Source organism: Arachis ipaensis, chromosome B02 (assembly GCF_000816755.2).
Source record: "Arachis ipaensis cultivar K30076 chromosome B02, Araip1.1, whole genome shotgun sequence".
NCBI lineage: Eukaryota > Viridiplantae > Streptophyta > Magnoliopsida > Fabales > Fabaceae > Arachis > Arachis ipaensis.
The window spans coordinates 56,933,759-56,951,438 of record NC_029786.2 but is presented as its reverse complement, the minus strand read 5'-3'; positions in this window follow the sequence as shown (position 1 = coordinate 56,951,438).

The window sequence follows — 17,680 nt, the reverse complement described above, 5'->3', positions numbered from 1 at the left end:
TTCCAAACCAATCAAGAATCCTTTCATGCAAAAAGTTGTTTGTCACTAAAATAAACCCCTAAATTTATAAACCGAAGTATTCGAACCTCGGGTCATTCTCCCTAGGAATTGTAATGAGGTGGTTCGTTATTGGTTGTGAGTTATTTTGGGGTTTTAAGATTTTGTACAAGAAATATAAATGGCAAAGAAAATAAACTAATAACTAACAAAGCTCTTGGCAAGATATGAGAACTAGAAATCCTATCCTAGTTACCCTCCTCAATTGTGATGAGAATTGTTCATTGCTCCCACTTAGTTAACCTCTACCATGGAGGAAAGTCAAGTGGATGAATCAATTTGATTCCTCAAGACCTAATCAACTCCTAAAGGAAAGACTAGCTTTAGAGGCATTCAAATCAATTAGCAATCTCTAATTATCAATTAACAAAGGAATTAGATAACTCAAGAGTCACTAATCACTCTACCTAGGCCACGAGGAACAAAATCTATACAAAAATCCAACCAAGCATTTCATCAAACACTCGGAAGGCACAAAAAAAAAGTATAGCAAATCACAACAAGAATGAAACTACAATTGAATACAAAGAATTAACAACAACAACCAAGGAAATCACAATTATCATGAATTACCTCAAATTGTATTATTGAAAGGGAATAAAAGAAACAACAATCTATCCAAAACAAAGTGAAGAATCACAAGAATTAAAGTACATAACTAGAGAGAGGAAGAGGAGAAGATTAAGAATTGGCAAAGGAGAATTGAATTAGGACATGAATTAAACCTAGATCTAAGAAGAGAGATTAACCCTAACCTAATCCTAATCCTAGAGAGAAGTGAGAGCTTCTCTCTCTAGAACTACTCTAAACTAAAGCTATGACTAAGTTCTAATCTCCTCTCTCTCCCCTTTAATCCTTGATCCTTTTATCCCTTTCTATCAGCAATTGGCGCCAAAAAAATGGGTTCAGAAACCCCTCAAAATCGCTAGGCACGTGTTGCCTTAATGAAGTCATGTGCAGACATCGACGCGTGCGCGCACGGTACGCGTGCGCGTACCTGGCTGATTCCGTAATGTGCGCGCGAGCGCCTTGTGCGCGTGCACGTGCATGGCCGTGATCAATTCTTTGGCTTTTTGTGCTTCTCTCCACTTGCATGCTTCCTTCCTTGCTTCCTTTGATCCATGCCTGGCCTATTTCAATCCTGGAATTACTAGTAAACACATCAAGGCCTCTTATGGAATCAAGGAGAAATCAAAATTCATCAAAATAAGGCCTAAAAAGCATGTTTTTACACTTAAGCACAAATACGGGAGAGATAACAAAACCATGCTAATTCATAGGTTAAATGCGAGAAAAGGTCATCAAAATACTCTAAATTCAATACAAGATAAACCTTAAAAATGGGGTTTATCAACCTCCCCACACTTAAACCTTAGCATGTCCTCATGCTAAAATATGAAGGAACTAAGGTGTATGACATTTATTAAATGCAACTAAACTATATGAGTCCTATCTATATGCAAGTACCGAAAGCAAATGGAAATGCTTAGCTCAAACAAATCAATTCCCAAGAGACATGTATAAGCACAATAGCTAGGCAATAGGAATTAATCCCAAACCACAATTGTATTGAAATATCAAAAATCCGAACTTGCAAGAATATAAATAAGATGGGTGAACACATGTATTTGAACTTTTGAACCCTCACCGGATGTGTATCCGCTCTATTCACTCAAGTGTTTAAGGGTTAATTCACTCAATTCTCTTCTAATCGAGCTTTCCAAAATTTGATTTTCTTCTAACAATCAACACTTATTCAATGTATGCATAAATTCATCATGAGGTCTTTCATTTAGGTTGTAATGGGGTTAGGGTCAAGGTAGGATCATTTATGGTTAAGTGGGCTAGAGTTTAGATCTTTGATTAGTATAGACTTTCCCACCTAACTATATAATAACCTATACAAATTCAAACTACTCTAACTACCCATTCTTCACTTTTTTTTTCTTACATATTCATACATCTTATTTCTTGATTCATAACACTTATGCATTGATTCCCTTTTTGTTGAACTTCGCCTTGGGGCATTTTGTCCCCGTTTATTAAATTTTTTTTTTATATTCCCTTTTTTTTCTCTTTTTTTTTTTTTGACATCGATTGCATAAGGTCTTATACATTCAATCAATTCATGAGTATGTTCCCAATTCCTAAATATGGAAGTGTACTACCCCTTTTTATCCAATCCAATGTTCCCAAGCCTCACCAACTTTGAGTAATAAACACTCTCACTAGCCTAGGCTAATCAAAGATCCAAACAATGACTTTTCATTGGTTTTCTACCTTGGGCTTGTAATGTGCTAAAATGAGAATAAGTTGGTTAAGCATAGGCTCAAAATTGGCTAACGATGGAGAGTAAAAAGGTAGGCTAATTGGGTAAGTGGGCTAATGAAATAATGGCCTCAATCATACAAATGCATGAATACAAGAAATAAATGGACATATAGAATCAAGCAAATCAAGGATCACAATCATAGAAAGAGAACAATTGCACACAAGAATGGCAAATAAGTGGTTATAAAATGTAACCACATCAATAGGCTCAAGTCTCACAAGCTTGTGTTCTTAATTCAATACATGCTTCACAAAGTATGAAATTCAAGCAAGTTGCACCAAAAGTTTCCTTCAATCAATTGGGTTGGTACCCTATGTCCTTTAATTAAAATTCTTGGAAAATCTCAATATTTGACTACGCATTGTTGTGATTGAAAAAGTCAAAAATTTTCCTTAATTTACCCTTTTCTTTTTCACTTAAAACCAATTTCCTATGCAAAAAGGATGACTAAGTTTTCACTTAAAACATGATTTCTAATCACAACCACAAACTAAAAAGAAGGATGTACAAAAGAAGATAAGCAAAAATGTATAGAGAAAAATCCAACTAAAAATATGGAATCTGCCATCTAAAACATCTAAAGATATCCAGAAGTATCAAAATATCTAAAATCCAAAATAAGCAGTAAAGGTATCCCAAAACGAGCCAAAATAGCAAGAGTATCCAAAATAAACTCAAGATGCATCAAATATATACAAGAGATATGCAAAGTAAGGTAACTAAGAAAGTGGCCAAAATGTTCACCGGTCCTCTAATGATGCTACCGGAGACCTCCCCACACTTAAGACCAAGCATCGTCCTCGATGCTAAACCGGAGGATCAGTGGAAGGCACAACGGTAACTGCGGAATCTGTCTGAGGCTGTGGAACCGGCTCCTCACGGGTCTGTGGAATCTCTGTAGTGTCAGGAGCAGCTGGAGGTGCATCCTGCTGAGTCGGCTCATCCGCATCCTCCTCCTGATGATCCTGCTTATCGGAGGCCGGAGAGTCTGGAAGCGGAGGTAACTCAACGCCAAGGGAGATGAGTGCCTGATCCATCCGATCCAGTCGGCGTCTGACATGGAGCCTCTCGCGCTCCAAAAACTGAAACAGACGCTGGACCAGTAGGTAAGTGGGCTCATGTGCTGAAGGAGGTGGGGCTGCTGTCGAAGAAGATGGTATAGCTGCCTCGACTGCCGCTCTAGCTCGAGAACGGCGGCTAGTCGAGGGCTTCTCGTGCACCCATACACCCCAGGGAATAGTAACTTCATTGTCATCGTCATCTGGAGGTGGTGGTGTCACGTCATTGTCCTCCCACGGGACATCAGCTAGCTCAGCTAAGCTAGTAACCAGTGTCGGGAACGGTAACAAGCCGCGAATATGAGCTCTCCACATGCTATGCCTAATCAGTCGGGGAAAATATACCTCCTTCCCCTTCATGACACACCCAATCAAGACTAGCATATCCATCGGAATCTCTGAAAAGTGAGTGATAGGGAAGACATAGTGGGCAAATATTTGTTGCCAAGTCCTAGCCTCCCTAGTCAGATATGCAAATAGCATGCCCTTGGGCTTTGTGTTGCTCGAATCCATCACCCAGGAAGCATCTGGTGTAGCGATCACGCGCCTAAGCGACTCATAGTCAAAAGTCATGGAGAGGAGAGCTACCTCTGCCTGCTGGTAGGCACAAGTCTCAGGAGTACCAACTCTACAGAGCAGTGCATCCTGTAAGGCATCCTCAGTGATCATAATCTCTCTACCCCTCAAGTATAATGAATCCAAGTTTTGTCGGAAGAAGTTACAGTAAAATTCCTTGACCCACGAGATGTTAATCTGTCCCAAGTCTCTATCGACGAAATCCAAGCCCAGCTCAGAAATACGGGCGTTTATGGCACGCCTCACATCATTGGGAAGATTCAGCTTCTTCTCAATATTCAGATTTTTCTTTGCATAACGGGAAAGGCGTAGCTCGCAGTAGAGATTTGGAAACTTGGTTGGATCAGTGGATGGAAGTAACTGATTTTCTTTCTCCTCATCATTCAGCGGATTCTTAGCATAGTTAGCATATGGTGAGGGTGTAGAGGTCTTAGAGCGCTTCCTCTTTTTGGAAGCAGTGGCTATAGCCTTTCCTTTATCCGCCATCCTGAAAACATAGATTAGATAACATAAGCCTATAGCCAAGTAGATACAAAGCACTCAAAGCAAAGCATATTCATGAAGTGAATAAAGGAAGAAGGTTTCTTGGAATGCAAGCAACATAATACAGAATTCAAATCGAACTTCAAACCAAGAATGCAAACCATGTCTTGCACATTATTCATTAATTGAGTTCAGAAAGCACCATATCCAAAAGAATGACATAAAGAGTTAGGTTGAAAACCAAAAGAATTTAGGTGGTTAAACGAGTTAGAGTTAGAAATCAGTTTGAAAATTAGTGATATGGTAATTACTATCTCAATTTGAAAAGAGTGAACAAAACAATGCTGTAAGCACATTCACGATCATGAATTACAACAAGTCATTGATGATGAAATATGAGATTGCTAGAAAGCAACTAATATGAAACAAACCATCAATCAATGTGAAGGATCACTAGTAATGTATAACTTCCAGAGAACTACAAGCAATGGTCAATCGAAAAGCTTATTCAACCATGCAATGCATAGAAGCAAATCAACATGAATAACAAGCAGGAATATGGAAACATGACCAAAGAACTTGTTCTTGAGGAGTTTTCAAAAACCATATAGGCAACAGAACACTAATTGAACAGAATTCATCAACTAGGGTTGTTACATTCATCAAACAAGATCAATATAAAAACTGTGGTTAATGAAAATCCGGCAGCATTTCAGCAGCAAATTGGCTAATCCCCAAAATTAAACAGTCGCAACAAATTCCATATGGATTCATTAAGGAATCAGAAACACAGAAATCAGGATTGAATTCATATGAATGGGCGAACAAGCCAGTAATGCAGCACAAACAGCAATGAAACAGAGCAATTCTACAGCAACAGAAAATCAAACCATGCCTAAATCCACTACTCAGCCCAGATTCGCTAACCACCTAAATCAAACTAAACTAACTAACTAATCTAATTCTAACTACATTAACATAAACAACAATAAACAGTAAAATGCAACAAAGCAGGGGAGGTGTGGAACCTGGTTGCAGAGATAGAGAAGAGGCAGAACGGGGAAGAAGAAAATAGAGTGGAGTAATGAGATGGAGAACCGGTCACAACGGTAGCCGCGGCGGCGCTGGTTGCGCAGAGGCAGCGAGAAGTAGAGAGCAGAGGGGCAGTGAAAGAGAAAAGAAAGAAAAATGAGAGAAGAGGGAAAAGACGGCGCGGTGGTGGTAATCGGCGGCGACGACGGGATTGGGGTGCTCGCCGGAGGTGATGGTCACTGCGAGAAGTTTGCTGGCGGGGGGGAAAGGGGTGTTGAATGGTGGGAGAAAGAAAATGGAACGTTGCTGGTGGAAAGGTTGTGATGCGCGAATGCGCTAGGGCTTCGCGTCTCTGGGGAAAGTGAAAATTCGAATCCACGCGTGCGCGCACTGTGCGCGCTCGCGTAAGTGGAAGAAATGGAAGAACGGCGCGAGAGCGCCATACGCGCTTACGCGTAGATGAAGGAATCAGGATGGGCGCGGACGTGCAAGGTGCGCGTTGGCGCGGATGTGCTGGGCTGAAGGCATAAAAGGGGCCCAGAGTTGGCACAACTCTCGGGTCCTTTGGCTTAGAGGATGCTAAGACGCATCGACGCGCGAGCGCACTGTGCGCGATCGCGTGGACGGCTTGAGCTTATTGGATGGGTGCGGAGGCGTGAAGTACGCCAACGCGTGGACAGCGAAACAGAGAGGGGTGCGGACGCGTACAGCGTGCGTTCGCGTGAGTTGAGTTGAGCTGGGGGCTTAAAGTTGGCCCAGATCCAGCGCAACTCTCTGGATATTGGCCCAGAAGTTGTTGTAGCGGATCGACGCGTACGCGGCAAGTGCGCTTACGCGTGCGTTTCCCTATAGTTGTATGGACGCGCATGCACGTAGTGCGCGTCAGTGTAGATAAGAATTCCTCAATGATTGAATCCATCTCTTGATCAACCTCTTCAAGATCTTCAATCATGATATGCTTTGGAGGTTGCGCACCCTCTTCAACATCAATATCAAGCTCCTTGGAAGAGTGCTCCATGGTGCTACATTCCCTTGGACTTTTAACATCTCCTAAATCTTCAACCACTTCTTCTTTTTCTTCAATGGTTATAGCTTCCTCTAGTTGCTCCAACACAAAATGGCATTTCTCATCCCCCACCGGAGTTTCCAATCTCTCCTTCATGCTTTGCTCTTCTTTTGCGGTTCCACATGTGGCTACGGAAGCACCTCGAGTATTCAAACATTGGTGGGCTAAAGTGTGCACCACCTTGGTCAAATTGGTCACAAACTCAAGTGTATCCTGCTTCATAGCTTCTTGTCCTTGAAGTAACAAAGTGAGAGAATCGTCTATTGGGGCTTGGGGTGGGTAGGAAGGTTCATCATTTTGGAGAGAGGGTTTATAGTAGGAAGGTGATTCTTCTTGGTAAAGGTATGGAGATGGTGAGTATTGAGGTGGTTCTTGGCAGTAATCTTGATATGGTTATGGTGATTCTAGAGGTTCTTGCTCATAATGGCCATAAAAATATGGTATGGACGATTGGTTATATGATGGATATGGATCATAAGGTGGTGTTTGGAAGGCTTGTGAGTATAGTTGAGGTTCATGTTGAGGATAAGAATCATAAGCATATGGTGGTGGTGCTTGATCATCACAAAAGGAGTCACCATAGCCATTGAATTGACATGTATTAGGATGATAATTATACCTATAAGTATCCGGAGGTTGTTGCCAATAGGAGTGATCAATTCCTTGAGGCTCCTCCCATCTTTGTTGGTTCCATCCATAATGAGTGTCATCATTGAAGTTCATATTTCCTACAACACAATTAGAACCAAACTCATAGCCAATGTGAGAATTCATAGTGGAAAAGCAAAATAAAACTAACAAAAACTAGCAAATAAAGAAAAAAAATAAGATATTCACACTATTCACATATATACAATAACCAATAACACAAAACCATTGCAAGTCCTCGGCAATGGCGCCATTTTGATGAACGAATTTCTTGACGGTTTAGAATTTATCTAATGAAGTCTCATTGTGAAGTATAGTTTCCAAACCAATCAAGAATCCTTTCATGCAAAAAGTTGTTTGTCACTAAAACAAACCCCTAAATTTATAAACCGAAGTATTCGAACCTCGGGTCGTTCTCCCTAGGAATTGTAATGAGGTGGTTCGTTATTGGTTGTGAGTTATTTTGGGGTTTTAAGATTTTGTATAAGAAATATAAATGGCAAAGAAAATAAACTAACAACTAACAAAGCTCTTGGCAAGATATGAGAACTAGAAATCCTATCCTAGTTACCCTCCTCAATTGTGATGAGAATTGTTCATTGCTCCCACTTAGTTAACCTCTACCATGGAGGAAAGTCAAGTGGATGAATCAATTTGATTCCTCAAGACCTAATCAACTCCTAAAGGAAAGACTAGCTTTAGAGGCATTCAAATCAATTAGCAATCTCTAATTATCAATCAACAAAGGAATTAGATAACTCAAGAGTCACTAATCACTCTACCTAGGCCACGAGGAACAAAATCTATACAAAAATCCAACCAAGCATTTCATCAAACACTCGGAAGGCACAAAAGAAAAGTATAGCAAATCACAACAAGAATGAATTCTAACTATAATTGAATACAAAGAATTAACAACAACAACCAAGGAAATCACAATTATCATGAATTACCTCAAATTGCATTATTGAAAGGGAATAAAAGAAACAACAATCTATCCAAAACAAAGTGAAGAATCACAAGAATTAAAGTACATAACTAGAGAGAGGAAGAGGAGAAGATTAAGAATTGGCAAAGGAGAATTGAATTAAGGCATGAATTAAACCTAGATCTAAGAAGAGAGATTAACCCTAACCTAATCCTAATCCTAGAGAGAAGTGAGAGCTTCTCTCTCTAGAACTACTCTAAACTAAAGCTATGACTAAGTTCTAATCTCCTCTCTCTCCCCTTTAATCCTTGATCCTTTTATCCCTTTCTATCAACAATTGGCGCCAAAAAAATGGGTTCAGAAACCCCTCAAAATCGCCAGGCACGTGTTGCCTTAATGAAGTCATGTGCAGACATCGACGCGTGCGCGCATGGTACGCGTGCGCGTACCTGGCTGATTCCGTAATGTGCGCGCGAGCGCCTTGTGCGCGCGAGCGCCTTGTGCGCGTGCGCGTGCATGGCCGTGATCAATTCTTTGGCTTTTTGTGCTTCTCTCCACTTGCATGCTTCCTTCCTTGCTTCCTTTGATCCATGCCTGGCCTATTTCAATCCTGGAATTACTAGCAAACACATCAAGGCCTCTTATGGAATCAAGGAGAAATCAAAATTCATCAAAATAAGGCCTAAAAAGCATGTTTTTACACTTAAGCACAAATACGGAAGAGATAACAAAACCATGCTAATTCATAGGTTAAATGCGAGAAAAGGTCATCAAAATACTCTAAATTCAATACAAGATAAACCCTAAAAATGGGGTTTATCATTCCTCTCGTGGTCGAGTTAGGATAGGTGGTCGTCCCAGGAAACTTTTAAAATCCTGGAAGGCTTACTCGTATTCCATTGTCCATTCGAACTTCTTTCCTTTCCTTAAAGTGGCATAGAAGGGGAGAGATCTTATCGCTGATCCTGCTAAGAATCTGGATAAGGCTGCCAATCTCCCGTTGAGTTGTTGTACCTCTTTGACACAAGTTGGGCTCTTCATGTTGAGTATAGCCTGGCATTTGTCTGGATTTGCTTCAATTCCTCTTTGTGTGAGCATGAAACCTAAGAATTTGCCCGCTTCTACTGCAAAGGTGCATTTTGCGGGATTGAGTCGCATGTCATGCTTCCTTATAGTGTCGAACACTTGGGCCAGGTCGGACAATAATGTCTCTTCGCTTTGTGTCTTTATTAACATGTCGTCCACGTAGACTTCCATGATTTTTCCGATATGATCTGAAAAGAATTTATTCATTAGCCTTTGATAAGTAGCTCCCGCATTCTTAAGACCAAAAGGCATCACAATATAGCAGTAATTTGCTTTTGGTGTTAAAAACGAGGTCTTTTCTTGATCTGGTGGATACATGGGGATTTAGTTGTATCCAGAGTATGCGTCCATAAACGAGAGGTATCTATATCCGGATGAAGCATCTACCAGAGCGTCGATACTTGGGAGTGGGTAAGGATCTTTTGGGCAGACTTTGTTGAGATCGGTGTAGTCGGTGCACATTCGCCATTTCCCATTTGATTTTTTCACCAAGACGACGTTAGCTAGCCATAGTGGGTACTTGACTTCTCTTATGAATCCTGCCTCCAGTAGTGCTTGTACCTGTTCTTCCACAGCTTGGGATCGTTCTGGCCCAAGTTTTCTTCGTCTCTGCTGTACCGGCCGAGATCCTGGATAAACCGCCAACTTGTGACACATTAGCTTGGGTCTATGCCTGGCATGTCTGCAGCTTTCCATGCGAAGAGATCGACATTATCTCGTAAGAACTGTATTAGTAATTCTTTTGCGTTTCCTTTCAGGATCGTGCCAATATTAGTTGTTTTGTCCGAGGTGTCTCCGATCTGAACTTTCTCTACTTCACCTTCGGATTGTGGACGGAGTTCTTCTCGTCTCTGAACTCCACCAAGCTCAATCGTATGGAACTCTTCTCCTCTGCCTCTGAGGTTTAGACTTTTGTTATAACAGCGGCGTGCCATCTTTTGATCTGCTTTTATCGTAGCTATCCCTTCTGTAGTTGGGAATTTCATGCATAGATGTGGAGTTGAGACTATTGCGCCGAGTTGATTTAGTGTTGTCCGACCTATTAAGGCATTGTAGGTTGAACTCACGTCGACCACGATGTAGTCTATCTTGAGTGTTCTAGATTGGTTCCCTTTTCCGAAGGTTGTATGTAGTGACACGTATCCCAGTGGTTGTACTGGGGTATCGCCCAGTCCGAACAGGCTGTTCGGGTATGCTCTAAGCTCCTTTTCTTCTAAGCCGAGCTTGTCGAAGGCAGTTTTGAATAAGATGTCGGCGGAGCTCCCTTGGTCTATTAATGGGCGGTAGAGATTGGCGTTTGCCAGTATGATGGTGATGACCATGGGATCATCGTGTCCAGAGATGACACCGGATGTGTCTTCTTTGGTGAATGTGATTGAAGGGATGTCGGGTGCTTCCTCCTTCCCTTCGACATGATATACTTCTTTGAGATATCTTTTGCGGGATGATTTGGAGATTCCTCCTCCTGAAAATCCTCCGTGTATCATATGGACATGTCTTTCTGGCGTACGAGGTGATCGCTCAGCTCGTCCGACATCTTCATCCCTTCGTCTTTTTCTTTGCTCATCATCTCGGGTGGCCAGATACCGATTTAGTTTTCCTTCTCTCACTAATTTTTCTATGATGTTTTTTAAGTCGAAGCATTCGTTGGTGGAATGTCCTCGAACCCGATGATATTCACAGTATTCGTTCCGATTTCCTCCTCCTCTTTTGCCTTTGAGTGGTCGAGCTGGGGGTATCTTTTCTGTGTTACAGACTTCTTTGTAAATATCCACAAGGGACACCCGAAGAGGGGTGTAATTATGATACTTTTTTATTTTTTCCCCCGTTCGATCTTCCTTCTTCTTGGATTCTTTATCTTTATCTCGGTAGGTGAAACCGGATTTCGAGGCTTCTCCAAGTCGGGAATTTTCTTCCATGTTGATGTACTTCTTTGCCCGCTCTTGTACCTCATCCAGAGATGTAGGGTATTTCTTTGATATAAATTGGCTGAAAGGTCCCTCTCGTAGGCCGTTGATGAGGCCCATGACGGCAGCCTCTGTTGGCAAGCTTTGTATATCTAGGCATGTTTTGTTGAATCTTTCCATGTAGTTGCGAAGACTTTTCCGATCTCCTTGCCTGATTCCCAGTAGACTGGGGGCGTGCTTGGCCTTGTCTTTTTGGATGGAGAATCTGGCCAGGAATTTTTTGGCTAGGTCGTCAAAGCTTGAGATGGACTTAGGAGGTAAATTGTCGAACCATCTAATTGCTGTTTTCGTGAGAGTCGTTGGAAAAGCCTTGCAGCGAACAGCGTCTGAGGCGTCGGTGAGGTACATTCTGCTTCTGAAGTTGCTGAGGTGATGGTTGGGATCTGTAGTGCCATCGTACAAAGTCATATCCGGGAGTTTGAAGTCCTTAGGAATTTCAGTTTTCATGATTTCCCTAGTGAATGGATCTTGATCTCTCCGTGAATTGTCCTCAGGGGTGGTCTGGGTGGCCTTTGCTTTGAGATCGGCTTTGAGTTGTAGGATTTTATCTTCTAAGTCTCGACGTCACCTTACTTCTCTTTGTAGATCCTTGCCAACTTTTCGTTGATGCTGGCTTTCTTTTTCAAGTTCCTTTAAACGATCTTGAAGCGCTTCTATTACTCCTGGATTTGATGAGTTTTTGTCTCCTTTAGATTCCGGACTATCTTTTGGTGTAGTACCCGCGTTTTTGTGTTCTATCCTCTAGATCTAAATCATGGTCGTTGTCATGGTCGTCCGCCATGGTGGTGGGATGACTTCCAGGTTCCCCGGCAACGGCGCCAATGTTCCGAGGGTTACCTGAAACTGGAGGTCGATCTCGGTCGAGATCTTCTGTACTGGTCGGTGCCAACGTGTCCGGCTGGTGAGTGGCGGCCGGAGCTGTCGTGTCCGACTTGTTGGCTGGCTGCACTGCTAATCCTTGGTCACCGGAGGGTGGGGGGGTACCTGCAAGAGACTCCGATGCTTAAGTTAGCATGGGTATTAAACATGTTTTTAGTAGAATCAGAGTATGAGTTATACCTGGGTGCTCCAGTGTATTTATAGTAGTGTGGACTGACCTTTCTGATAAGATAAGTTAGTTATCTTATCTTATCATATCTTATTTTGAGTGAAGTCAACTTATCTTCAAGGGAACCGCCTTTATCTCTATAGGCTTGGATTGCCTTTGGATTTGGGTCGTGTTCCTCTATTTGGGCCCTTTATTGGGCTTTCCTGTCGATTTGGTCGATCTCTTTGAGAAGAGGTCGGGTAGCCTGACCTGAAGAGGTCGGTCGCTTTGTCGCCAATCATCTCAGGTCGGATAGCTCGACCCAGGATATGAACAGTGCTTAACTGTGAAAACATGCTTTTTAGGCCCTTAATTGCCAATTTTGATTCACCTTTGATTCCACTAGATGCCTTAATATGTGTGTTAGTGATTCAGGTTGAAAAGGCTAGGAATGGATCAAAAGAATGGAGAGAAAAGCATGCAAAGTGGAGAAATCATGGAAAAGCAAGGATTTGGGATGAGATCAACGACGCGCACGCACAGCAGACGCACACGCATGGATTGTGAGGTCGCATGGCGATGCGTACGCGTGACGTACGCGTACGCGTCGATGCTGGCACGTGACCCACTTAAAGTGAATCCGCTGGGGCGATTTCTGGGCTTCCCAGGCCCAAATCCAACTCATCTCTGATGCTATTTAACCCAAGGACTGAAGAGGAATCACAACTTTTGAATACATTAGTTTAGTTTAGTTTTGGAGGGAAAGTTAGTTTCTAGAGAGAGAAGCTCTCACTTCTCTCTAGAATTAGGATTAGGATTAGGTTTAGTTTTCTTCTTCTAGATCTAGATCTCCTTCTTCTCTTGCTTCAATTTTCCTTTTGCTTTATGAATTCTTATGTAGATCTCTATTTCTTTTTCAATGCAATTTATGATTTCCATGTCTTCTCATGTTTGATTTGATTTTCTATTATGGATCTATTGCCTTGTAGTTAGATCTCTCTTTAATTCTTGCAATTCATATGTTTACCTTTATTGCCTTTTATGTGTTTGATGAAATGCCTCTTTTAGCTATGAGTTAGACTTTGTTCCCCTTGGCCTAGGTAGAGTAATTAGTGACACTTGAGTTATCAAACTCCTTTGTTGATTGATAATTAGAAGTTGCTAATTAACTTGAATGCTACTAAAGCTAGTCTTTCATCATGATTAGGCTAGGACTTGTGGAATCAAATTGATTTATCCACTTGACTTTCCTCCATAGTTAGAGGTTAACTAAGTGGGAGTAATGGACAATTACATTACCTTAACAACGCTAGCGATGAAGGTCACACATACGCATGGGCAACGCGTACGCGTGACAGGTGCCAAAAACAGTGATGACGCGTATGCTTGGGCAACGCGTACGCATGATAAGTGCCAGAAGCAGTGGCGACGCGCATGCATGGTCAACGTGTATGTGTGATGAGCGTTGGTAATGCCAAGTACTGAAGGCGTTCGTGCCAAACAATGCCACTTTAGCATTGGCAATGCCAAGTATTAAAGGCGTTGGTACCAATAATGCCAAAGGACCCCTAGAGCATCATTCTAGTTCAATTAAACTCACTCCAAGTGCACTCAAATTTCAAGCAAGCAAAGCCCACTAATATCACTCAATCAAGGCCACAAGAAGCATCTAGAATAGTTAATTTTCATTTCATTGTAATTTGTTTTCAATTTCATTTGAGTTTTTAATTTAGGAGAGCCTATATATAGGCCTTAGTTTCATAGAATTAGGCACCAATTCGGGGAGGGATCTTTGGACTCTCCCTTCACAGTTCACACACTCATCTTCTCTTCCATTTCTTTCATACATTGTAAATATTTAGTTATGAGCCACTAACTCTTTCCATTGGAAAATAGAGCTCTATTGCAATTTGATGGGTTGATTTATTTTCATTCTTCATCTTCAATTCTTCTTTTATTGTTTCTTTAGAAAGAATCTTCGTTCTTCATCACAGGGGTTCAATTATCTTAAGAAAGAAATTGAATCTAACTTGGATTCTATGGGAGCCTCGAGAGAAGGAACATAGAATTGTGCTTGAAGTTCTTTCTCACAATGGTTATGAAATTGGGTTTGGGATTGGTACGTGACATATAACCTTTCCAATACTTGACTCATGAAATTTTGTGGCTCTAAATCAGAGACCATTCTTCATCTCTTCTCATGAACAATTAGATCAAGAGATTGGAAATTGATCGAGTTAAGAGAAATCAAATCACCAAGAGATTGGGATTTGATTACTTATGATTTGCCAAGAGATCAATAATTGCATGATTGAAGAGGAGATGAGAATTGTTGATCCTGAGAATGTAATATCTCTTGATCCCAATGTTCTTTTCATTCTTAGTTTTTATTATTTACTTTCTTGCACTATTTTAGTACTTTACATTTTCCGTACTGTACATTTCTTGCAATTTAACTTTCCAACACTTTATTTTCTTGCACTTTACTTTTACGTCATTTACTTTCCTTGCACTTTATTGCATTCTTTTCATTTCTATCCATTTACATTTCTTGTTGCTCATCATTCAACTATGCTTGTCTAACTAGAATAATCAACTTACTATTGATTGCTTAATCCTTTAATCCTCGTGGGATCGACCTCACTCTTGTGAGTTTTATTACTTGATACGACCCGGTATACTTGCCGGTAGTTATTACAGAATTAAATTTTTCTCCGTATCAATCATCTGCAAGCCTCATACTAATAACTAAATCAGACCCTTAACTTATTCGAAAAGTGATGCATAAGCATCTTTAGTTATTTTTTTTATTATTTTCTTGAATAAAGTTAGTGATTTTCTTGTTATAATTGAGATTTTTTGTACTTTAATCAATATCTCTTGGAGTTACTTTGAATTCTTTTGTTATAGGAGATTTTGAAAAAAATCTAGCAAGAACAAGGATGGAGAAAATCAAGCAACCATAGCATTAAAGAGCAAGGCATGGAGGGAGCAAACAGAGAAGCTCTTGAACCAAGCAAAGCCATGCGTATAACACACCAACCAAAGTGCACCTCCAATAGACAGCCAAGAAAGCCATGCGTATAACGCATGGACTTATGCATATAACACATAGCCAATCTACCCCTCCAGTGGCTACCACTCCATCATGCATTATACTTGCCTAACCATGCGTTATACGCATGGCTCACAGATGCCAAGGATTCCAAATTACAAGCCCATGCGCACAACTCAAGGAGCATGCGTTTAACGCATGACATAAGCGCAACTCCCAGGATTTTAGATCCTTTACTGAACCTTCCAAATCCTTCACTAATCCTTCAATTCTTCAAGCACTTAATTGGATGATTTAAGATTAGCACAAGCCCATGAAATCAAGTAGTAATTGTCAACTATGAAGAGAATCACCTATGGTTTAACTTGAGAGGGAAAACTATTTGAGAAGACTTAATTAGATTTGATTTTATTTGATTTTATTTCTTTTTGATTTAGTTTGAATTCTGAATTAGATTTTGGGTTAGTATTTAAAGAGAAAGAGACACACGTGCTTCTCACTTCCTAGAGCCGTTTTCAATTCATATTTTTTTTTGTTTTATTTGCATCATGAGCAACTAATCTCCTCTGTTAAGATTAGGAGCTCTGTTCATCTTTTGTATGGATTATAAATCTAAGTATTTTACGTTATTTAAGGTTTATACTTTGATCTATTTCATGATTGAGTTTTTGTTCTTCATCCCTAAAGATTTAGAATTGTTGGAAAATATTCTGACTCCGTTTTGGATTATAATATTGTTTTGGAAAACTTAATATTGGAATTAGTTTGAAAACTCTTTTCTCATGACTTTTTGATTTAACTAGAAATAGTGTTTCAAAGAGTGTGCGACATTTTATGATTTTTAATTGCTCTAGTTTGAATAAGTGACCTAAAATTCGGATTAGAAAACTTTTGGAAATCATTCTTTCTTATAAGTTTTGATTGTTTAGGACTAACTTGGATAAGTGACATATAATTCAACTTTAGGATTATTCTTGAATCTTATTTGAAACTAAATCAGATTTGTGCTTAACCTCTTTTGTTAATTGGTTGACCAAGGAATTAGTGATTAGTTAATTAAGAAAAAATTGGGTTGTCAAGGAATTGAAATTCAATTACATATGAATGTGTCGTGATTGATCTTTGCATGTCTCAAATAAATAAACACAAAAATTATTTTTCTAGAGAGTGAACTTCTCTAAAATCTTAACATGCTCACCATTATTGTTTCCACTCACGGTTTGCTATTACTTTGTTTCTGTTTACACGTTTAAATTCCTCACTCCTTTGTTTTTGTTTGTTTAATTAGAATAATCAATTAATTATTGTTGCTTAATCCTTTAATTTTTGTGGGATCGATAACCTATTTATCATAGTATTACTCGAGACAATTTGGTGCATTTGTTGAGTTATAATTTTAAAAAATTTTGCATTAAAAAGACTTGGTTAAATCTAGTTGATTCATTTGGTGCTTCTTCTATGATTGAATCTTCAATAAATGCTTCAGATAATCCCTACAAAAGCAGATAATATTGTGTATATTTTGGTGAAAGACAAACGAAGTAACCAAAATTCAAAACAATAAATGGTGATATTGAGAAAGAGAGGTTACAAATGTGGATATTTTGGTTTGGTTACGCCTCTCTGTACCTACATCTAGTCCTTTCAACAATTGTGTCAGACAAATGAATATTCAACGAAAATCCTGGTCTAACAAGACACATAACCAATATCCATTGTCTCTCGACCTTGAGATCTATCATGTGTAATGTGTTTCACCATGAAGAAAGGCCAATTGATCCTTTTCGTTAATTTGGCCCACATCACAATTAAATCATCATCATAAACAACACATGATTCCTTTTCCTTTGTGTGGAAAGATAAGTGATGAGCTAGTGCAAAATCCGTTGCTCATTAGGGAGATGAGTGCAAGTTGAGTATAGCCTCTAATTCAATTTCACAAATCAGACTCCAACAATCATCGGCCTTAAAGCCACTTCTAAACAAATGCTCCATCATACGTCAAATTCGAAATCTGAGCCAATTAAACTAGAGTAATCATACAAGTTATTCCAGCCAATCTAAACTCAATTCTTTGATTATCAACATCAAACATATAAATCAAAGAACTTTAGGCAGCAACAACCAGATTCGGATAAAAATCCTACTTAATCTCTACGAAAGCAATTAAGTGTGTTAGCCAACAAGCACAATAATTTAGTATGCGTTTGGATTAGCATTTGTTAAATTGGAGTTTGAAGGAAAGTAATTTTATAGAATTAATTTTGGGTAGAAGTAAATTTGCGTCAATATTATTTATATTTGGTAATTTTATATTAAAATTGATTTTGATAAAATAAATATTATTTTAATAATATTAGTTAAA